This window comes from Cervus elaphus, chromosome 11 (assembly GCF_910594005.1).
Source record: "Cervus elaphus chromosome 11, mCerEla1.1, whole genome shotgun sequence".
Lineage (NCBI taxonomy): Eukaryota > Metazoa > Chordata > Mammalia > Artiodactyla > Cervidae > Cervus > Cervus elaphus.
Window position 1 is genome coordinate 17,406,369 of NC_057825.1, and position 24,852 is coordinate 17,431,220.

The 24,852-nt window shown below is 41.4% G+C and overlaps 1 non-coding gene across 1 annotated transcript; it reads right to left on the bottom strand.

Moving 5' to 3' along the window:
- Nucleotides 1-10,153: 10,153 nt before the first annotated feature.
- On the bottom strand, nucleotides 10,154-10,368 carry LOC122704203. The gene has a single exon (XR_006343810.1). It is a non-coding gene; the product is annotated as a small nucleolar RNA U3 (small nucleolar RNA).
- Between the last annotated feature and the right edge of the window lie 14,484 nt (nucleotides 10,369-24,852).

Genomic DNA, 24,852 nt, shown 5'->3' on the forward strand with positions numbered 1-24,852 from the left:
GAATTAAATTAAAAGGTCTCAACTTAAAAGACATCATAAACTAAGGGGAGCTGAGAGCTATTTCTGTTTGAATCAGAAACAAGCAGAGAGAGAGAGAGAGAGAGAGGATTCAGAGGTGGGGAATGGGATGTGGGAGTGAGGTTATTACTAGACAACAGAGGGTAGAACAGTGATGGATAATTTTGGATGTCAACAACTCGGGTATCCGGACATTTGGTCAAACATTATACTGGTTGTGTCTGTGAGGGTGATTCTTGATGAGATTAACACTTGAATCAGTAGACTGAGAAAGCAGATCACCCTGCCCTATGTGTGTGTTTGTGTGTGTGAAGGGGGCTCATCCGATTAACTAAAGACACATCAGCTGAGAAAGAGGGAACTCTGCCCGCCTGACTGTTGAGCTAGGACATTGGTCTTCTGCCTTCAGACTGGAGCTACACCATTAGCTCTCCTGTCTCTCAGGTGTTCAGACTCAGATGGAAATTCTACCTTTGCCTCCACTGGGTCTCAAGCCTTTGGATTTGAACTGGGACTTGCATCATGAACTAGTGTGTGTTAGCTCAGACTTGGGCCACTGGGTCTCCTGGGCCTGCAGGTTGCTAACTGCAAATCTTGGGATTTCTGAGCATTCATAATGTAAGTCATTTCCTATATACTATAAGCTCTCTCTTCACACATAGACAGATAGATGGGGATAGAGGCTATATATATATATATATATGTGTGTGTGTGTGTGTGTGTGTGTGTGTGTGTATAATATGTATATCAGCCAGGGTTCTCCAGAGAAAGAGAGTCAACGAGATTATGTATAATTTTTTTCTCTGGAGTACCCTGGCTAATACAGACAGGAAGTGCTGTAAATTAAAGGTTGCCTCACAGATAAAAATAAAGGGAAATCAACTGAAATCTAGGTTCCCTACTCACTACCTAGTCCCTATTCATTTATGCCTTCCTTAACCTTCAAGTTCACCTGAAGGATCATGAGCCATTTTTTTAAATACACTAAATAATAAATATTTTTTAAATACACTAAATAATAAATATGGAATGCTATGCCAAAAATTTGGGGGCCTATGTTTTGTGTTTACTCACTAATTATTTAATCCAATAAATATATACTAAATAGCAGATAAAATAGGATTACCACATAAAATGCCAGCCAGATATATGAGAGAGTGAGGATAAAGTGGCAAATAAAGAGAGACATGCCTCCTCCCCAAGCCCTATGGAATGAACTGACCTTAGGGGTAGCAAGCATTCAACAGGGAACTCTAGGTCTATGACTTAACTTTAAAAAATAGTAATAAATACATCTCTACCTTTGCTGCTATTGTTGTTCAGTCTCTCAGTTGTGTCCAACTCTTTGCGACCCCGTGAATCACAGCACGCCAGGCTTCCCTGTCTTTCACTATCTCCCAGAAGTTGCTCAAACTCCTGTCCATTGAGTTGGTGATACCATCCAACTATCTCGTCCTCTGTCATCCCCTTTTGGCTGGATGGAAACTCATGATATTGATGAAAATACTTGGAGAAAACAGTGAAATTAAACTGAAGAGTTTTGCTCTTGTTGTTTAACATGAACTATCTTTTGTAAGGTGACTAAATGGTTTTTATGTTGAAAAACTTGGTAATCATATTAGTAAATAATATGCGGATTTGTAGGACCTTAAAGCCTATTGTGTAGAAAGATAATGCAAACAAACTTGTGTGATACACAAATACCCATAAACAGGCATGCACATACACAAGTGCCTGTAAAATCTAACGAAATCAGAATAAGGTCTGCAGTTTCTCTCAGTTTCCTGGATTTGATATTTTGCTAGTTATGTCACATGCTTTCACTGGAGAAAGCTGGATGAAGGATATCAGAGTTCTCTCTGTACTATTTTTATAATTATTTCAAAATACTCTGAAATATGTCATAATCAGGGCTTCCCAGGTGATTCAGTGCTAAGGAATCTCCCTGCCAATGCAGGAGATGCAGGAGATGTGGGTTCCATCCCTGGGTCACGAAGATACTCTGGAGAAGGGAATGACAACCCACTCCAGTAATCTTGCCTGGAGAATCCCATGGACAGAGGAGCCTGGTGGGCTGTACTCCATGGGGTCGCAGAGTCAGACATGACTGAGTGACTCAGTGTACACACACATCATAATTATTTTAGAATAGAATGCTAAAAAATACTATGTGTGCTATAAATGCTACAATCTAAAATAGAATTGTTTCTTTAAGTAAAAACCTGGAGAAAATGCCAAAAAACATTATTTTGCTTTTTGGGTTAATGGCTTTCTCTCCTTGAGTGTTTTATACTCCCTTTCCTATAATATTTAAATATGATTTCAATGCTATTTACCTAACGTTAAAAGAAAATTTAGTGTAAAAACATATTTCCCATAGAAAAGGATCTGCTTTGAACAGTTTCTTGCTAAATATTAAGATAGAATGTAAAAAAGGTTTTGTGAAAGCCCTTTCAAAAGCTAACCCATTTTGTCAAACTCCTTAAGCATATCTTCTTTGACATGAAATTTCAAAAAAATGACAGAAAACTGTGTTGAAATACCAACAAATCATCATTTCAGCTTTCAAGCATTATCTCAAAAATCTAGGTCTGACTTGTGGAAATGAAGTCACAGGCTTATCTAAATAAGACTCAGTTATAATAACTGCCTTGGTTATTCCTCAGCTGTGTGGCTTGTGGCACCAGCTGTCAAAGAGAATGTTAGTAGTTCACCATCTTTTTAGCAATTAATGGGATCATTTTATATTTTTGTCTTTAATCAGAGTAATTTTTTATTTTATATATTTATTAAGTATGCATCTCAGTGATTTAGTAGTAAAAATCTATAATCACTGATATCACGGGATTTTCCATGTCTTTTTCTATTTATAAATTAAATCTCTATTAGTAACATTTATTACTAGCTATTCTACCACATATTTTATGTACATATTAGTAATCCAAAAGAATGATAGCAAAATATAAATTTAGTTTTCATTTAAAGAGTGAGTGAGTGTTTCTATCATGACCAGATCCAGGTTTTAACACATCATGTTCTTCTGCTGGAATAAAAGTGCGGCTGAAATGAAGGAGTCTCATTTCCTTATGCACATGTACTCCACCAGCTGAAAGGTCTAGTAAAATAGTAATAGAAAAATGCATTGGCAATAATAATAGTATCAACAACAATAATGGTAAATAATGTAGCATTTACCGTGTTTCATGGACTATTCTAAATGCTTTATGCATTTTATCCTTCTAACAGTTCTATATGGTAGGTAATAATTTAGTCCCAGTTTATAAATGAGGGAAGTGAAGTTTAAGAAATTTACCTCTGGTTAATACAGGTCAAGAATAAATAAGTTTGAATTCTCTATCACATTCTAGCTCTAGAATTTACACATCTCATAACGCTCTTGACTCAATGGACATGAGTTTGAGCAAACTCTGGAGATAGTGAAGGACAGGGAAGCCTGGCATGCTGCAGTCCGTGGGGTTGCAAAGAGTTACACACGACTAAGTAGCTGAACAACACAGAACATGGAGTACAGCTCCTTGTACTATACGGCAGGTTTTCATTAGTTATCTATTTTATGTTTGTTGTTTAGTCGCTAAGTCAAGTCTGACTCCTTGCAACCCCATGGAGTACAGCCCACCAGGCTCCTCCATCCATGGGATTTCTCAGGCAAGAATACTGGAGTGAATTGCCATTTCCTTCTCCATGGGATCTTCCCAACCCAGGAATCAAACTTGCATCTCCTGGGTTGGGAGACAGATTCTTAGCCGCTGAGCCACCCAGAAAGCCTGTGATCACGATACACCATCACACAATTCAATGAAGGAATGCCCAAGGGGTTTATGGAGCTCCGTGAAAAGGGCTGTCAACAAGATGGGAAGGGCACAGCCCAAGACTTCTGACAAGGGGTGCCATTTGGTCAAGATTTTTAAGACACAAATGAAATTAGCCACATAAGATAAGGTGGGTGTAGATTCATGAGTATGGGGAAAGTCAGTGCAGGCAGAGAAGGCAACCTTTCCCTAATGCATGTGAGCAGAATCAAACGTATGTAACTGCATGTAAATGCCTGCATATGTGTGCATATATGTAACATGCATGTATGTGTGGTAGTCTGACATCACTATGGCTGCTGCTAGTGCTCCCTTGATAAGACTTTGTGTCTCCCTGTTTTTATCCCCACATGTCCCCCAGTCTCCAGTGATGCTTCACACACATCTGCGTAGTGAAGGAGCTTTGTTCCCTTCTTGCAAACACCCGAAGCACACCTCTGATCTCTAAATTAAAGAAGCAAAATAGTATGGGTTCTTTATGTAAGTCATTTAGATGCTGATTTCCAGGAGAAGACTTTATCTACACTATCCATAAACATTTCCCCCTTTCAGTGGAACTTCATGCCCGTCCCCTTACCCTCGCTGCAGAAGTCAACAAGACAAAACCCAAGATGGTTTGGGATTTCTGAGTACCATTTTGTCTGCTTATCTCTACCCACCCCCGACCCTTGGGGTGGTAGTCAGTATAAGATGCCACCACAGTGACAAATTAATGTGTTTTTACAGCAAATAAAGTAATTTGGTAGATCAGTCAACTGCACAGCACTTTGCAAAATGTCTTCCTCTCTGTGCTTTGGATGACAGATCTTTTAGGAATCGGTATAAAATTTATGAGGCAAAATTGCCCCAGTTGACTTGACAAATGGCCACCATTCTACTTGGGAAAATATTGGGCTTGCAGTGCTCTCCTGACAGCAGACCCTGGTCCAGAAAGATACACGTTCTGCTGCTCTGGGTCAGCATCACAAAACCACTCTCAGCAAAATGAATACAACTTAAAAAGGAACGTGAAAGAAAAGTGAGAGCCACCACTTTCTAAGAGCGGGAGCTCTACTAATCCAAAACAGAGACAAAAACCCTAATTAAATGCCAAATCAAACCAGCTCATTTTTTTTTAAGGAGAGATTTTTCAGCCTTTCGGTAATTTGCTTATTCTTAGAAACAAAAGAAAGGGACTGGCAGAGTGTGGGAGCCTGCAGACAAACAGCCCCAAACTTCCATCTTCTATTTAGCAAAGTGAAGTAGGAAAAGCATTTTTTTATTCAGCTAATAACTAGGTATTGTTTTCTTAAACTCCTGGGGACTGCAAAGGAAACAACACACTCAGTGCCTTCTTGTGGCTTCCTCATCTGGAACCCTCTCCAGACCCATCAGATTCTTGTCCAAACACCCGCTGGCAGCTGTCACCCTCCAGATTTGCAGAGACGAGCTCAGGGTCTGTGCCACCAGCGCAAGTTGGAAGAAGGCTCATTTCCATGGACGAAGGCAGGAAGATGACAGGTTTCTTTTGTTGATGTTCTGTGTTTTGTTTTTCTAGGGCAAGACAACTCACTCGGTGGACATAACAGCCAATCTGGCCTCCACAAAGCACGTCCAGATGGCTCGTAGTAGCTGAGAGGGGCTGCCACCAGCAAACTCAGTCCAACTCTTTCATTACAGGCCACCTTCTCCCCATGGCCTGCAAGCCACATGGTCTCATCTAGGAAACTCTGCTGTTTTTGAACATCATGGGTGTTTTTAAATTTCAATGCATATCTATATTACTGTTCATTTTTTTTAAATTATGCACCATTTGGAAAGATGCTAAGTGAAAGACAGTGAAACAGTGTGTTTTTCTGACATCTTCCAGAAGCAAAGTGCTCATGAATCTTGAAGCAAGTATGTTAATAACATTAACATTAGTGGATTAATTAATACAGGCATCAATTCATATAGAGTTAATCCTACGTCTGACTTAGCATCATTAGTTTGACCTTAGACCAATTCTCTTCATTGAATCTCGTTCATCTCTAAAGTTAAGTAGTCTCAGGTCCCTTCTAGCTTTGACAGAAAGTGATTAGTTTAATTAAGTTTGATTCAGTTTAACTTATCAGATTTTGAATGTATATGTACACAGTGTCAGAAACTGACTGGTATATGGCCCCTGTTCTCTGAGAGTCAAAAGAGTACTTTATTTATTTAATCTTATTGTTTTCAGCTTGATTCTGTAGAAGTTCAGAATAGGCCTCCCCAGGATGTGCCTCTTTGGCATGTGGACTCTTTTGAACTAATAGCAACTGTGACCTCATGGGCTCAAAACTATTGCTCCTCCTTCAATTACCTGGAAGAATTCAAATTGGGAATTTTTCTCAGAAAAAAAAGTTATTACCATAATTCTTAAGATAAATTTCATGTAAGTGGCCCCACCTGTATGGCAGGGCATACGTCCAACTACCTGTCATCTGTTCTCGTCATCCTGTGAATGACCTTCCTAACCTTGGCAGACCTTCCTGTTCCTTAGCTCAGGATGACGTATGTGATCCATTTCATCTTTCTGTCTGTACCTCTCATGTATGTGGGATTCTTGAACGTACGAAAATAAATTCAAGGTTCTTCTGTTGATCTCTTTCATGTCGATTTGATTATTAGACCAAATGAAGGGCAGGGGAAACTTTTCTTCATACACAATAGTGATAAGCTCAGTTTGTAAAGAGAAAATCATGTCAAAGAAGAGGACCTGAAATAGCATCGATATTCTGAAGCTCTCACACTTTGAGAAATGACTAGAACACAATACAGCACCAACTAAATCCAGAGTTTTACACCGCATCACGGACGGAGACAAAATTCTGGAGTCCTGGAAAGACACATTGGAGTAAAAGTGGGACCAGGATGAACAAGAGGAACCTGGGTGTTTGCCTCTATTGTCAGAAGTTCACGTATACGGTTACACTGTCAGTTATGCCTCAATAAAGTTGAGGGAGAAAGTGTGGCTGGGTACTAGTCCACTTACAACAGCTTCTCAATAATGGCCGGTGGCTGCCTCTTTGAGAATCAGAGAACTTTTTAAACTCCCAACAACCAGGTCACACCCCAAACCAGCAAATCCGAACCTCTGGAGGATGAGACCCAGGCATCAGCATCAAGTTAGTTCTTCACAGGATTAAAATACATGGCCAAGCTTGAGGACACGTGGGTTAAAGAGATTTACACCCTAGAAAAAAACAAATATCATAAAATATTCCTTATATGTTGGCCCTAGAAAAATGGTGCAGATGAACTTATTTGCAAGGCAGAAATAGAGATACAGATGTAGAGAACAAACTTATGGATACCAAGGAAGGGAGGGAGTGGGGTGAACTGGGAGATTGGGGTTGACGTATATACATCACTATGTACAAAATAGGTAACTAATGAGAACCTACTGTGGAACAGTAGGAAACTCTCCTCAGGGCTCTGTGGTGATCTAAATGGAAGGAAATCTAGAAAAGATATATGCATACATATAACTGATTCTTTTTTCTGTACACCAGACACCATTGTAAAGCAACTATACTCCAATAAAAAATGTGCAAAAAACAGTAAATTTGCAAAAAAAAATATGTAAGCCTCGTCCTAATATTTCAACAGGCATTATTGTTCAGTTTCTCTCTCTGCTATTACTCTTATCGTCTGAAGTGTGTATAACACCTAATGGCTACATTGCTTGTCTTTGAAATTTATATACTAGACCACGTAACAGATTCTTCACTTGAGTTGTAAAGATAGCCGAAGCTCTTCTTGTTTCCAGTGTAAGATGAAAGGAGAAAATATCTGGATCAAAACAAAAATAAAACAACAATACAAAATAAATAATGCAGATGGTATGACATTTGTTAAGAGTCTACATTTCTGACAGTAATACAAATTCTTATTTTTTGGTTTGTTTCACCATTTTTCCTACCAAACTTTTTAAGCCAGTAGTGGCTTTAAGTTAACTCTACAGGAAGGTGTCTCTGATTCCTTTCCTTTTAGGCTATGTCCAAGTACCTTCAATAAAGAAGATCTAAAGCTAAGAGCTGAAAATCTAATTAAAATAATGGCATGGTTGCAGACATTACGTGTGGACAGATTTTAACGCATTCATCTTTTTTTTTTTTTTCCTCCAATACGATTGATTCTAAGCATGTTAGACATCTCTTTGTAGCATTATGCAGTTTTTATCAGAAAGAAAAGTTTCAAAAGGGGGAGCTAGTTAGCTAATTGATTACAGATTGTTACTGAAATTTTGCAGGAAGAAACCACTTTCAGAATGTTAAGGAAAACCCTAAGCAGGCAGGGCTCCTAAGTCTCATTTCTGCCCCTGCCTTCCCTATAAAGCAGGCTGATGGCTGAAGCTCTCCCACAAATCCAGCATGGTAGCTGACAAGCGAAAAGCAAACCGGCTCTTAAACTATGTGCCTCACAGAAGAGGGACTATGAAAACTGAAAGAGCGGCCCATGCTTTCCAAGTCCCACGACTCAGAACAGCTGAGGCTATAGGCATGCAGGCAAGGGCTGTGGTTGTAGCCTTTGGACCTGGTTTAAGCAAAGCCATCAGTAATTTGACAATATCAACGGCGAAACCAGACTTCTTACCTCTCCCTGAGGTGCATCTCGGGTCTCCTAATGTACACTAACTCAGAAGACGTGTTCCTGAGCTCGCAGCCGCTAGACTCATTTATACAAAGAGGAAAGTGTGGCCAAGTGATTTTATTACTTTTTCTTTTCTCCATTCATTTCCCTCTCCCAAACCATTCCTTAAACCACCTTACAGACTCACTTCCTCCCTCTTCTGTCTACAATTTTTTTGGGAGGAAACCAAGATCTGACAGAGTTGCTTTTGTGGTTTTTCTGTTCATTTTGTCATTTTCTCACTTGTTTAGAAAATAAATTTCCACCCACACTGACACCTGTGCATGGGGCCCCACCCTGAGACTCAGCAGGAGGCCGGAGCCAGTCTCTGAGCAAACATCCCTGAGAGGGAAGAACAGCCCGAATGTGTGAGTGTGTGTGTGTGTCAGTGAGAGTGTGCAGGACAGAGAGTGACATGTGAGTGGTGTAGACTAATAACTTGTGTTCAGACACCTAGATCAAGATGTGTGCTCAGTTGCTGAGTCATGTCCGATTCTTTGCCACCCGATGGACTGTAGCCCGCCAGGCTTCTCTGCCTGAGGAATTTTTCAGGCAAGGATACTGGAGTGGGTTGCCATTTCCTCCTCCAGTGGATCTTCTGAACCCAGGGATCGAACTTCCTGCATTGGCAAGAGGACTCCTTACAACTAGTGCCACCTGGGGAGACCCTAGATCAAGATAGATGCCCCCAATATATTCAATATATTCAACATGTATCAACAGGAGCCACACTATGAACTGCAGGAGATGTGCTTGCATTTATGTGTATAAGTGCATATTGCTCCTTGTGGACTACCAGAGAGCTTACATAGTTTTATTTGACCTCTAGAAGAGAATAAAATAAAGCATATATTTTGCTTCCCATGGACCCTCTTTAGCCTGGTTTCTAACTAAGCTGCTAAAATGGGGCATGATGGTTTATGTTTGTATCCTGGCTTGGCAGAGTTAAAAGCTGAGATGTAGAGTCTGAATGAGTCAATTCTGCAGATGGCTGCACCACTTCCTAACCATGGTGCCCTTGGGCACACTCCTTAACCTCTCCATGGCTCCGTTTCCTCCTCTCTGAAACAAGGGGAAAATCTGTCTCTTGGTGATGTGTGTGTACATTGAGGTACTCTGTGTAAATGGTAGCTATTACTATGTGCATGTAAGTGTGCCCTGTGTAATAAAACAGTGTTCGTTAAACACTTGCAAGAACCCATCATCTTGGACTTTCTAAGTCACCTGGGCTGTTCCTTGCAGTTCTCCGAGTCCTTTTCTAACACTGCTACACCAAGGAGTAGGTGAATGCAGGCAGGTTGGACAGGGTAAAGGAGAACACGTGGTCGTGACCATGATCACTGGACGCTCTGACTCTTGGGTTCTCATCTAAGATTCACTGCAAAGTATTGATGAGCACCTTTTATAAGTCAGAAGCTAGAGAACGGTGTGCTTGTGGGTGAGAAATGAGGAGAAAGGCAGTAAAGGCAAGTTGAGCTCCACGCTCAGGGGCACACGCTGTAGTTTGGAGACAGAGGGGGAGGCACCCATTACCTGGCGCCTGTTACCTGTCACCTGGCTGAGTTGCTGTCATCATGTGTTCAGACTCGGACCAGACTGACCACAGCTCTTGACACAGATTTAAAATAAAAGAGGTCTAAGATAAAGTACTTACTGAACCAGATTTTTTTTTTCCCACTCAGACTATGTTCTCTCCCTCTTCTTCTCCAAAAAGGAAAAGAAGAACGATCATCAATGGTTAATGGCAGCTGCAAAAGCAACACCAAAAGCCGACTTCATGCTCAGGAGAGAACGCTGCATCTCCTCCTCGTGGTTTCGGGTGCTCTACACGATCAGAGAAACTTCTCTAGTAACGAACTATAGAAAGGATCCCTGAAAGTATAGTCTTTGAGCCCGATTTTTTATAAAATGACAATTAACTTCAGCGTGTTTTCTAAGGGAAGTGGTAAAAATTAAATTGAGGAGATAAACCATTTACCATCATGCCTGCCACAACTTGATGCTCAGTAATTGTTAGCTTCCTTCTTACCCTCCATTCTTCTTACCCATTTCCTTCTCTGTTTCCCTCTCCTCTATCTTCTTGTATCCCCAGACAATCTTAAGTCAAAGACCTGGAGGAAGAACCCTAATTGTGCTTCCTGTGCTTCTGAGTATTACATCTGTCACAGGGGAAGTGGTTGGGTCATTTAAGCTCATGCAGAATGTGTGTGTGTGTGTTTGTTTGTTTGTGTGTGCACGTACACACGCATGCATGTGTCAGGGAAGTTTATGGACTTTATCATGCACCACCCAAGTAGCCCTAGTATTAGCTGTCCCGGGGGATGGGGAGGTTGGTGAACAGCCTTTTAGAGGTCACCTTGGCTACAGAGAGCTGGCCCAAGGTCATGCCTACTCTGGGGAGGTCTAATGCATGACTGGTCCACAGGAGTTGGGGATGGGGCAAATAATAACCTTTAGCTACTTCAAGCCAACTCAGAGGCTCTTCCAAAGGGCCACCATAATGTGCAAGCTTTCCACCAAATTTGCTGAGACCGTCTTGAGCATTCCTGAAGCTGGGTTCTCCTTCTGCCTTCCGCTGCATCCTTCCTCTCCCTTCTGCACGTGTGGATCCCAAGACATTCCTCACTAACCTTCCTTCATGCTACACTGTCATCTCAGAGTTCGCTTCCCTAGAACCCAGCCTGCAACAGGGCATCACAGGGACTCAGCCCCTCTGGACCTACTAATTCTTAAGCTTGCATCATTATAATGAGAGAAATATATGCAGAGACTGAGAGCCTAGCTGGAGAATTCTGAATGCCTTCTGTGGAGACAGACGGCTACACAAAAAATTTCTTCCAGAAAAAGTCCTGGTGCACTATGAGGCTGAGAGAGAACTTTGAAGCTGTCCTGTGGGGTAGCCGCCACAGGTGTCTAGGAGAATGATGAGTTTTGGTGAAAGACTCATTCCTGCCAGTGATGACTGACCCAAGACAATAGATGATGGTGATGATTTCTAGAGGACAAGGATGCGAAGATAAGCGTGGTGAAAGTGATGCTCAATCTCCAAAATGGATCTTTATAAACAAGAGTGGGTCAAAGTCCATGTTGAAGATGGACTTTAGAAACGAGTAGTCACCTACTCATTGGCTGAGTAGTTGAGTAGTCACCTGGGTAGTGTCTCTATCACTTGACTGTGAAAGTGAGGTCCTGGGAGACTGGACTCTATGCTTAAAACTAAACAGTTACTTAACTTTATTGTTTGTCTAGTAGAAACATGGGGTTATAGGGGTACAATGATTTTTCAGCTTTCTGATTGCAGCCTAATTTGCACAATGAAGATAATGGTTGCATTTTTCAAACTCTTTCCATGTGCCAGTCAGTGTGAGGCAGTACTGATCACAGTCTAAGTAGGAAGTAGCTGATGGTGTCCCCATTGTACAGATGAGAAGACTGAGGCTTATAGAAATTGTGTGACTCATCTGAAGGCCCATAGTGAGAAAATGGTGGCATTGTGACATCCAACCTGTCTATTTGGGTCTTACTGTCTTAACTTTCATGGTCCAACAACTCTCAATCATAACAGTGCCTACTACACAGGACGCTTCTGAGAACTGGAGAGGGGATATGTGAGGATCCAGCAGGGCTTGGCACAAAGAAAGTGCCAGAAAAGGATAGATATTGGCTATTCCTTTTGTCTTTGGGGAAACCGTCACTAGAGAACACCGTTTAGCCAGTTTGAATGGCCTGACTTATAGTATGACTTTGAAAAATGGGTGGTGCCCTAGTGGCTTAAATCTAGCAAACTGTAAATTGGGAGAGAGAGACAAAACTCTTGGGGTCTCCAAAGTGGAATTGTGTGAAGTCTAAATCATGGCAGAACCACAGGTTGCTCCCATTTCAACGTGAACAAGAGGGGGCTCATGTGTGAGTGTGCTTCCCTCTGGAGGGAAGAGGCATCTAGCTGTGCCTAGAGCTGAGCCCTCGCTGGTCACAAACCGGGAGGGAAAGAAGATGCTGCTAAATTAGGGAAGCACACATTACATCACTCCATGGCCCTGCGAGGGGTACAGACTCAAGATGTATAAACATACCCAGGTATCCTCTTCTAATATCTATCCAAAGAACTGAAATGAAATTAAGAAAGAAGTGATCATCACAAGTTAAATTTACTCCAAAATATACACTTTATCCCTAGAGAAGGAAATAGCAGCCCACTCCAGTATTCTTACAAGGGCAGAGGAGCCTGGTGGACTACAGTCCATGAGGTCGCAAAGAGTTGGACACGACTTAGCCACGGAACAACAGCAACAGCAAAAGGCAAATTTGCCAGAATGGAGTGAGGAGTGATGCTCAAGCTCCTTCAGCAGAGACTGGGTGAAGACGGGCATGCAGGAGGCTTCAGAGAGCTTCCTTCCAACTCAGAATCTGCCGGGGAAGAGCAAGTACTGATGGTGATGCCCTGTGGACTCAGCTGCTGGGACCACTGTGCAGAAGCATGTTCGTGGGGTTGGTTCAACATATTTGAAGGAGAGAAGAACAGCAATCAGCTTCTTCTTAGGGAGAACCTGGAAAGAAGTGGTTCCCATCCGGGTGCTCTATGAAGCTATATTGAATTTTGTATCTCTGATAATGGACTTCAGCTTTGCACCCAGATGGAAGGAAACAGGCTTCTGTTAGATGGTTATGCCACTTGCATCCTAAATATCCCTCGTGGCTTGAAAGCAACCAGAGCCTCCTCTGTGCCCTTGTACTTGGGAGCTGAGTCACAGCCACTGCAGGGCAGGGTTTTAACCCTCCCACTTCCTTCTGGTCTCCGTGCTCAGGGTCAGGCTGTGGCTTACCCAGGAGCATGTCTGCCTCATGCTTTCCCTTCGTCTGCTGATTTTGTCGGCTCTGTTTGTGATGAAAGGAAGGATGGCTTTTTGAAATGATGCTTCTTTAGGAGACATGCATGGTGTTTGGCAACAGGGATAAAGGATCTGATGATAAACAAGTTAAATCAGCTGTAGACATCTGTTTCTTGGTTCTTTTGCGATTTTCTTCCTTCTTTATTTTTTGCATATAAAGCTCCAACTTTGTTAATGATGAAACACATTATACTTAAGGGGAATTTTCTATCTTAATTCAACAAACTTTTGTAAGTGCCTTCTATGTGCCGGCCATGGGATTAGTCATCCCATTAACCATCAGTTGGATGGGTTGTCTCTCCTCAAGTAAACTACAAGGTAGGAAGGAAGTTGTTGTGTTAGCTGTGATACAATGCAAAATTGCTGTTAAAGACGTTATGTACCTGGGACAATTTTAACACATAAGACATAGGGATTGGTTCTATGTGTACAAGTCAGGGAAGGAGCACAGGCAGGAGTATATTGAGTTAAGTTTCCAGGGATGAGAAGTTGCCTCTTTTCAAATGATAACCTGTGAGTCTGTGCACAAACAGTGTGACCATGAAGGGGTGATTCAGCATGATGTGTGTACGGAAGATGGGACAAGGCACAGAGAGTGGACCTGAGAAGGAGCTGGATAATAGACCATGGAGGATCTTGAGTACCATCTAAAAGGACATGGGTACCATTTGTAGATAAAGGAGAGCCAGTTAAAGGTTATAATAGAGAGGATTGTGATCACACTGCTGATAAAACAAACAGCAAACATATCATATGAGCACCAGAGGTGTTTTCTTCAATTTAATCTCATTTAAAAAAAAAGCCAACTTACTATCTCAGTGTCTCAGAGTGAGGTCACAGGATATAGAAAAAATCAATAAAACCCCTTGTCTCATGTGCCTTCCTTTCCAAATCTTGAGAGAATGGGTAAGGGAAGAGGAGATAGGTTTCCCAGGGACTTCTTGAGTTGGTGCCAAACTCATCACCGATTTTTGTGGACAGTCATGAGGAGAATCACCTGGTTCCTTCGTGAGAACCACCACTTCCTGCTCACAGCACAGGGATCCTGACTGACAGCCTCCCACCCGAGTCTATGATGCAGCCAAGCCTCCCAGGCTGCAGGCGCTTCCCTAGTTTCTGGTGGAACTCCCACAACCTGGGTGGTATCACCTTAACTTCGACTTGGTTCCCAGATCCCAAAGACAGAACCTATGCAGCCTGTGGTTGGTGAAATCAGACCCACAACCAGACCTCCTCCGGGAACAGATCACCAACCTGGAATTCCAGGTGCCCGACGTTTCCACCGCATCACACGGCAAACATTCTCAGGGTGTTAAGTTCTAAGGGATCAATGACTGTTTGGAACAGCCGCAGTGACTCAGCCTGTGTCTGCGTGTCTCACCAGTCTCCTAGTCCAAGACGGCTGTGACGTCCACGAGCTTGCTATTAAGTCTAGAATGGTATCAACGTTTACCTAGCTAACTTTCTGTTTTGTCTAGTTAACTTTTAGCCTAAATGTCATGAATACACATTTTTCAATCAGTTGTGAACTCTGAAAAACATTAAGAATGATAATGTCACCCCATTTATTTTCTCTCTGTGTATCAGCTCCCCAATTCTGGAACTCAGACCAATTTTTAAAAAGTTTAAAATGAGAGAGGACTTTTTGTTTGTTTGTTTTGACCTACAAAGAGCTCAAATTTCAAAATTACTCTATGTACACAATTCATTGTGTACATTTCTTCATCTGTCTGTCTGTTTGGAAAAGACATGGTTTGCTTATACAAAAACACCAGAGCTGGGTCACCTCCGTCTTTTGTCCAGGTGCTAATGGCACCTGGCAATAAGAGAAGATGGAAAATGATCTCCTGGTGGCAGTGAAAACAGTGCATCTTCAGACAAGAAGGTGAATATGACTCTATGTTGATAAGCACTGTGGACTTAGGGATGAGATTTCTTCACTTCAAGCTGCAGCACTGGGCTTCCCTGGTAGTCCAGTTTGCAAAGAATCTGCCTGCAATGCAGGAGACCTGGGTTCGATTCCCGGGTTGGGGAGATCCCCTGGAGAAGGGAATGGCTACCCACTCCAGTATTCTTGCCTAGAGAATCCCATGCTCAGAGGAACCTGGTGGGCTACAGTCCATGGGGTCACAAAGAGTCGGACACGACTGAGCGACTTTCACTTTCACTTTCTTTCACAGCTGCAGCACTAGGTCCCCACCACGAAGCCAAAATGGTCTCAGCATCTTCTGTGCATCAAATACTTTTCACAAGGTGGTAAACATCTCATTTAATTTAGCTGTCTTAAAAATCTGCAGCATGAGCATTTCTCTCCCTCTTTTAAAGAAAAGCAGAGGCTCAGAGAGTAAGGAACTTGCCCGACATTGCATTTGTGAGCTAGGATTTGGACCTATATCCATCTGGCCCCAGAAGTCATAATTTTCCACCTGACTGTTTTTTTCTTGCAATCTCAGAGATAGCACTCCACATTTCAGGCAGACATTTGGTTCTAACAGCTCAGGGAAGTCAATCAGACTAATGGAGATAATTACAACAACAGTGACCACTAAAGCAAATACATAACCAAGAAGGAACAATTCTGTTTAATACCTAAACTCCCCCAAATACTTTCCCTTTCTTAGCAGAGAGGTCAAGAGACATGCAGTATGGTTTTTGGTGCTGTGAAACTCCCATAGAATGGGGACAACTGATATCCACATAAATGACTCAGTTCAATTCATTTAGTCATTTGTTTATTCATCCATCCATGCCCCCACTGATTTCTATGCCTGGAGTTGTAGTAGGAAGTAAAAGACATTGGACAAGTCTGACCCCAGAGAGCTTGCAGAGTAGTAGAGGAGATATATATATAGACTCTTTGTGACCCCATGGACTGTGTATAGTCCATGGAATTCTCCAGTTCAGAATACTGGAGTGGGTAGCCTTTCCCTTCTCCAGGGGATCTTCCCAACCCAGGGATCAGACCTAGGTCTCCCACATTGCAGGTGGATTCTTTACCAGTTAAGCCACAAGGGAAACCCAATACTGGAGTGGGTAGCCTATCCCTTCTCCAGTGGATCTTCCTGACCAGGAATTGAACCAGGGTCTCCTGTATTTTTAGGCAGATTCTTTACCAACTGAGTGATACATATATAATAAATGTGAACCAGATGTCACCGGGGGTCACCAGTGCTCTTAAGATCCAGAGATTCTGCCCAATTTCCCATCTCATACACTATGGAAATCCCTTTATTCCTCCCAAGATCTCTGTAAATCCCTGGAAATGTATAGTTCTAATCACTTCTGACTTCCATTTCTCATTTGGGTGCTTATTCTTTTACATGTCCTGAACATAAGATACATACATATCACACAGGTTTGACTGTTCGCAGAAAAACAACACTTCTCACAGGACTCCCCTGGGGCTGCCCCATGCAGCTGGCACAGACTCTTCAACAATAACTGAAAACTAGGGCTGAGTGTTAGATTCCTCTGTAGTCAGGATATTCTTCCTTTTCTGCTATCTCCAGTTTGTTCTTAGAAATCACTCAGGATCTTTGCCCCTCTCTCTTCTTTCTTTGCTCTTCTAACTAGTGCCAAATTCCAGTTCATGGTTTATAAAAGCCCGATTTATCTTTTTCTTGTCCCTTCAACTCATGTGCCGAGGGCCCTACCTGCTATTTCTAGGCATCTGATCAAAGTTTCTAAACAAAAAGCATCCTTCATTAAACCTATCTTGCTGAAGTCATACTATTTCTCACACCAATGTGTAACACATTACAAAACTAATGATATGCATGACTGTGATAGAAAAGAAACAGGATGCTTTAAGAGCTGTAACAGGAGGAATCAGAATAGACAAGATTCTGCAGGGGAAACACACAAAGAAACTAAATGGAGTGGCTTAAGATAGCAATGTTGATTTCTAGTTTGCCCCACAAATCTACTGCTGGTCACTAGGGGACCACTCCTAGGAGCCACTCAGGCATCCAAGTTGATGGAGGCTCTTCCTCAACCCAGAATCGTAAGAGCTGGGATGAAAGAGCATGGCTAAACACTCACTGATTTCTAAAGTCACTACTGACCACTACCACTGACCAACAGAATGCTTACCCTCCCTTCCCCAGGCCTTTAGTCCATGGGGAGGGGAGCGTCCTCCACTCCAGAGGGTCAGCAGATTACTAAAAATGACACTACGGTCCCCCACAATCTGACATTTGGCCACAAATACCAATTCCACTTCCCTTTTTGCTTGCAAATGCACTGATATCTTCCCCAAATGAAATAGTTCCTCTTGCTCTAGAAAGTTATACACCAAAAAAAAAAAAAAAAAAAAACCAAACCAAAACAAACCTTCCCTCCCTACAACCAATACAACAGTGAAAGAAGAGGGGCTACGCAGATCCAATAAGCATTCTGAAACCCCACTGGCAGGCTTTGCTTTGTGAAGACCTTGTTCTACTCCTTGGACCATTTATCAGATGGTTCCTCGGTGCCACCTTCTTTTCAGTTATCCTACTTGGCCACATTTGAAGAGATCAACAGATAAAATCTTTCTTAAGATTCAACAGATATCTTAGTATCCTTCTTCCCCTCAAACTGTTGGAGGCTTAAGCTTCCACTTAAGGACCACCCTGTTTTGGTTCAGATTAGTGGTTCTTTTGACAATACAACTCTGAAAAATAATGTCAATTTCTTATCTACTTCATTTCAATATGCATACCCCAAATCACTTTTTAGACATGAGTTTTCTTCCCCTGTAGACCCAACAGCTTGCACTTTGAATCTAGCAGATTTCCATGGAAGATATACGTTCATTCTCTTTATCGGAACCATTTTACCCAAGTGGAAGTAATTTGATAAAATTTTACACAGTTTAGCAAAGAGCACAATGAGCCCTTGAATCTAGTCCCTGTCACAAGGCTGAATTCTAGTCTACTTATGAGGCTCAAAGTTGGGAGACTAAGAGACTGTCCCCTCTGTCAACCCCTCAAGTTGTTGATTTATGAACTTGCCTCTTGATTTTATTGCTGCTTTTAAACTTGACAATTCCTTCCTGATCTCATCTCTTTCTCATGGGGATTCATCCAATACAGCCATCACCAACAAAACTCATGCCATCAAATCTGAATTCTCATTTACTTAGCTAAAGCTATGTATGATCTTATTGCTGTTGTTGCTGTCTAGTTGCTAAGTTGTGTCTGACTCTCTGTTGCCCCATGAATTATAGCCCACCAGGCTCCTCTGTCTATGGGATTTCTCAGGCAAGAATACTGGAGTGGGTTGCCATTTTCTACTCTGGAGATCTTCCCAACTCAAGGATTGAACCCTCATCACCTGCTTGGTAGGCAGATTCTTTACCACTGAGTCACCTGGGAAGCCCAGGTATGATATTAGTAAGAACATATTTGCTTTCCAAGTTACCATGCATGCAATTTCCCTTAGTGTTTCACAGTGACAGAACAAGGATACCTATCCTTACAAACCTTGTTAAGAGTTTCCTAACTCCTCACTGCTCAACTCTGAAACCAGAGCCACATGTTCTGTTCATCATGGTTATCAGTGTCCCAGACTGACAGGTATGGCACCCTTGACACATGCTTTCAAGATCTCAGGGAGGAAAGAAAGAGAGTATGCTGAATAAAGTGCCAGCTCTAAAAGCTTCCACTTGGAAGGGACACATCTCCATTCCATTTATGCTTCATTGGTCAAAGCAAGTCACATGACTAAGCCATGATATATTTTTATGGGGTGATGAGGGTGGAGCTCTCGAGGGAGAAGGGGTAGATTCTTTTTTAACACAGAGGGAAAAATACTAGTAGAAAGAATTAGGGAAGACCTTTTGGTGGAGATGATATTTAAACAGAAAAACAATTTGGTGTTAGCATTTTATGTAACGGACTCAACATGTGTTACATAATGAGGACAGGAAAGATGAACTTGGGACTCAGAGAAAAAGTCAGTGTGGAATGAAATTATGGAGCGGTGGTGGGGGGGTACTGTTGGCAAGGGCCAGATAATGATGAAATAACATATGTCCTTTAATAGAAGCACACAAAGTTGTTATGGGAAGGGGGAGAAAATATTCAGATCTCAGGATGTTTGGAAGTTTCTTGGAGAAGTATGACAATGGATACTGATTACAGTTTTTCAGATGAAAATTTATTTGGGAACTTTTGGAGTAAGGACTGGCATCCTCTCAAAAACAGCATGCCAAGAAGCCAAACCCAGCTGTCCCAGGGCATGAAAGGCGTGCCAGCAATGTAATAACTAACTCAAGAGGCTTGGCCGTGGGTGGGGTGACCCAACTGAGCCTTGTGTCAACATATGGTAAGGATCACTAATGACTGGGTTTGCGTTGCCCATCACAATTGTTTAGTATGGTTTTTAATCCATACCAGCAGGTTTCAAACAACAGAAGTAGATTCACTTTAAATTCATAATCTCAAAACACTTGATACTAAATCCTGGCAATAAAATTTCTTCCAGTAGTGTATCTCCATATATTTTTGTTACTGAAATCTCTACCATCTTCTCACATGTACCCACATAATCATTGAAATTAGGGGGAAAAAAGGCTTATAAACCCTTATATTCCTACCACTGACCTATTTGTGCACCATTTTTTCTTTATGCATAACAACTAAAAAGGATACCATGTTTATTCTCTTATCATATGTCAATCCTACCCACCCTTGAATTCCATCCTCACTCAATTTGCCAAGAACCTCATTTTTAAGAGGTCTTCTTCTTTCTCCCACCTCATTCATCTCTTTTTCCAATGCATCATTCTAATCAATTAGACATTGTCCTAGAATTTCCCATCTTTGACCTCATAGCACCTCTTGGCTAACAGACTGTTTTTCTACTTCCTTTATAGGTTTCTTGAGGGTTCTCTACAAAGCACTCTTCATTTCCTCTACTCTCATCCATTATTTTTTTTTTCAAACTGTGAATAAAAAATTTATATGGGGAATAAGAAGAAAATAAATGAGAATAAAAATATAATTATAAAATAACAATTAGCTGGCACTAAAACATCATATAGGAAGGAGATTATTTCCTTATGGACTTGGAGGAATGCTTTGCAGTAGAGTGATTACTTGATCTCACCCATTTTTAACATGCCGGGTTTCTGGCAAAAAAAGTTTATTTGGGTTTTCCATATTAACCAAAAACCCAAATGAACCTTTCAGCCAACTCAACAATTTGGGGGCTCCTTGCCCCAATTAGTCCTTGAAATCTGCACTTGTCCGTTCTCAGTGAGCTCCATGCTTTCCAAGTCATTCTTTTATGTCTCCTTTGCCAACTACTTTCATTCTACAATGAATGAAACTTCTCCATTCACAGAATCATTTTTTTTTCTTATTTCCTTATACCTATTTCTAAAATGACTACACCAACTCTTACATTTTCTTAATTGATATAAATATATGTTCATCAATTATGCATCCAAAATACAGTCTGAATCTGTTCTCTGTTCCCCATATCATTTCATAGGTGTTAATCCAGGTTCCCATTAGGTTTCACTCAGATTATTGCAACAGCCTCTCCCCAGAGTTCCTAACTCACTCTTGTCTGATTCATTCTCCAGGCAGAGGTAAAAGTAATGTTTTTATTTATAGCAACCGTCATCTTACTGTCCTGCTTAAATCCCTCCAAGCTTCCCTTACTCTTGTTAACCATTGCTCATCTTACTGTGGCCCACAGTGTGGGCAGGGCCTGGCGCCTGCCTATCTCACTAACCCCACCTACTGCCTCACTCCTATCTGATCACAACTCTCCAGCCACACTAGCTATCTTTCTGAACCTCAGACATATTGAGTTGCTTTTTTAAATTTCCTTCCTCTGGGCTGTTATGTGTGACTTGAAGGATTCTGTCTACCGGTCATTTAGCTACTTCTACCATTCATAGTTCGACTTTCAGTTTAAATGTGGCTTCCTCAAGGAAGATTTCCCTACCCATCTCATCTAAAATAAGTTCCTGTTCATTATTTTCTTTAGCTCATCTGGTCCCATCACTTCATGGCAAATAGATGGGGAAAGAGTGGAAACAGTAGAAACAGTGTTAGACTTTATTTTTGGGGGGCTCCAAAATCATTGCAGATGGTGATTGCAGCCATGAAATTAAAAGACACTTACTCCTTGGAAGGAAAGTTATGACCAACCTAGATAGCATATTAAAAAGCAGAGACATTACTTTGTCAACAAAGGTCCGTCTAATCAAGGCTATGGTTTTTCCAGTGGTCATGTATGGATGTGAGAGTTGGACTGTGAAGAAAGCTGACCACTGAAAAATTGATGCTTTTGAACTGTGGTGTTGGAGAAGACTCTTGAGAGTCCCTTGGACTGCAAAGAGATCCAACCAGTCCATCCTCAAGGAGATCAGTCCTGGGTGTTCATTGGAAGGACTGATGCTGAAGTTGAAACTCCAGTACTTTGGCCACCTCATGTGAAGAGTTGACTCATTGGAAAAGACCCTGATGCTGGGAGGGATTGAGGGCAGGAGGAGAAGGGGATGACAGAGGATGAGATGGCTGGATGGCATCCCCGAGTCGATGGACATGAGTTTGAGTAAACTCCGGAAGTTGGTGATGGACAGGCAGGCCTGGCATGCTGCAATTCATGGGGTCGCAAAGAGTCGGACACGACTGAGCGACTGAACTGAACTGAACTGATTTTAAAAAATTCATTGTACTTGATGCAACCTGATAAGGCTTTTATTCAATTGACCTTTATTTACTAAATTTGTTTCTGCATAGTTTTGTTCTTTTAGTCTCCTCTAAGACATATACCCTGAAAGGGAAGAAACCATGTGTCCTTTTCACTATTTTATCTTCAGTGATGAGGACATGACCTGGAACACAACAAATATTTGTTGAATAAAGGAAATCTAGGAGCACATTCTAAGGCTCCATGTTGTTCCTGTTTTACCATCTGTGCCAATCAAATTAAGCTGCTAGAGTAATTGTAAGTTTTTGAAACACATTATCTTTAGGTGCTACAAAAATATGATGATTCCTGTTCCGTTACTCTTTGGTCTCTCATCCTGCTTTAGAGTTTATCTGAAAAACTGAAATGAATCACATACCAACAAAACAGGTGCCTCAATTCAATAACAGTTTCTACCAATTCTCTGTGACACTCAGCAGAGTAAAGAAGACTTCTATTTATCATGGCAGATGATGTTTCTCTCATTTCACTAAAATATATTGAAAAAGGAAAAAGTGAAAATGTTAGCCCCTCAGTTTTGTCTGACTCTTTGCAACCCCATGAATTGTAGCCCACCAGGCTCCTCTGCCCATGGGATTCTCCAGGCAAGAATACTGGAGTGTGTAGCCATTCCCTTTTTCAGGGGATCTTCCCGACCCAGGAATTGGAACTGGGTCTCCTGCCTTGCAGGCAGATTCATTACATCTGAGCCACCAGGGAAGCCCCAAAATATACTCGACAGGATATATTAAAGTAGAATCTATCTGCAAAGTACACTGAAGATAGAAATGGATAATACACCCATGAAGAGGCAGTATTCTCCTACTGGACTTTCAACTGTGTGTGGGTACTGAGAAATATGTTCTTGGATTTACGTAATTTTTCATGCTGTGTGTTAAAACAAATCCAATGGCTTCAAACATGACAATAAAAAAATTCTGGACACTCTTATATTACCTGACCCTTCTCAAGGATCCCAGGACTTTGACTGACTGCGAAATGAACCAAGATACAACCAAGAAAATAAAAATAAATGAATAATAATAAACTCAGACCCACCTCCTCTTACTCAGCAGAGGTACCATTTGAGTAACCTAACCAGAGGTGACATGCTTGCTCAATGTGTGCAAAGACTGGAACACAATAAATATTTGATTTTTTTTTAAAATCCCCCTTCACCTCTATTCCAATTCAGAGACTTCCAGTTTACAAAGTAGTAAAAGGAAAATTAAAAAGAGGTACAAATAGAGCACCCTTGTATCTTGGGATATTGCCCCCTCCAAAGAAGAATTTTGTTTTTTAATAAAAAAATAAAAAATAAAAAAAACTAATACTATTGAACTGTGGTGTTGGAGAAGACTATTGAGAGTCTTCTCAAGGAGATCCAACCAGTCCATCCTAAAGAAGATCAGTCCTGGGTGTTCATTGGAGGACTGATGTTGAAGCTGAAACTCCAATACTTTGGCTACCTGATGTGGAGAGCTGACTCATTTGAAAAGACCCTTATGCTGGGAAAGATTGAGGGCAGGAGGAGAAGGGGACGACAGAGGATGAGATGGTTGGATGGCATCACTGACACAATGGACATGGGTTTGGGTGAACTCCGGGAGTTGGTGATGGACAGGGAGGCCTGGCACGCTGTGGTTCGTGGGGTCTCAAACAGTTGGACACGACTGAGTGACTAAACCGAACTGAACTGAACTGAAAATAGTGGCAGGAAGAGTTCATGCAGTTAGTGTTGACTTTCCCATAAAATTCATCCCCCAAAGGAATTTCAGACTGCTTCTAACTCTCTGCCATGGTCAGGGCTGACCAGTTGGAAGATTTGAAGTCAAGCTAGTTCTTCAATCCCTGCATACAAGAGGAAGAAGTAGAAATTGAGGATGCTGACGACCTGGGTGTGGTACAAAGTCAGTCATGTATCTGCATGGCTTCTCACTAAAGCAGCCAAGAGAGGACCGGGAAGAGGAGGAAAGGGTGATGTGGGAGAAGCCACCCGCGGGCAGCAGTCCCCTCAAGACTGCAACTCAGGAGTCCAAGGGACCCTCAGTTGGGAGGTGGCTGAGAGACAGAGCACTGGCCCCCAGCTGAGCTCACCTTGCTCCTGAGGCCAAGCAGGATGCAGTTGAGTTAATGCTGGCTTACCAACACTACCCTCTTCCTGTTCAGCCATCCAACAAGGAGGAAAAAGTGAAAATTTGGCAATAAGAATTTTTTTTTAAATGACACTGAAGACTTTACATGCTTATTCATTGCCTTGCCTTTTGACCAAATAAATGAAACTATCTTTGTTTCCTGTGAATTGCAGATTTTCTTTATTTTTTCTCCTCTCCTAAAGAAACTCATTTTGGTAAGCCAAAACATTTAAAAAAATACTGTATATCTCCAAACACTTTATTTTTAAGTTGTCTCATATGTGATCAAGTAGAGATTTCTAAAATGCACTTAAAATCTGTATTAGATCTTTTCAAGGTGATTTTATAAAGTAAAAAACTAAATGAAATATTATTAAGTTTTAAATAAAAAATTTTAAAAGAGGTCAGAATGTTCCAGTGAATGAAAAAGACAAGGAGGAATATAATCAGAACTAGTCGAAACAAAACAGAAAAACAGTCCACAGATAATTCGAAGATTATACTCAGATAAACAGATATATTTATTTATATATATATATATATCAAATTATAATGAAATATAATTCAAAGATAATACTTAGATTATATGTTAGATATCACAAAAGAAGAAACTGAAAAATCTACTGCACTCAATAAATTAGTTACAGAAAATAACTA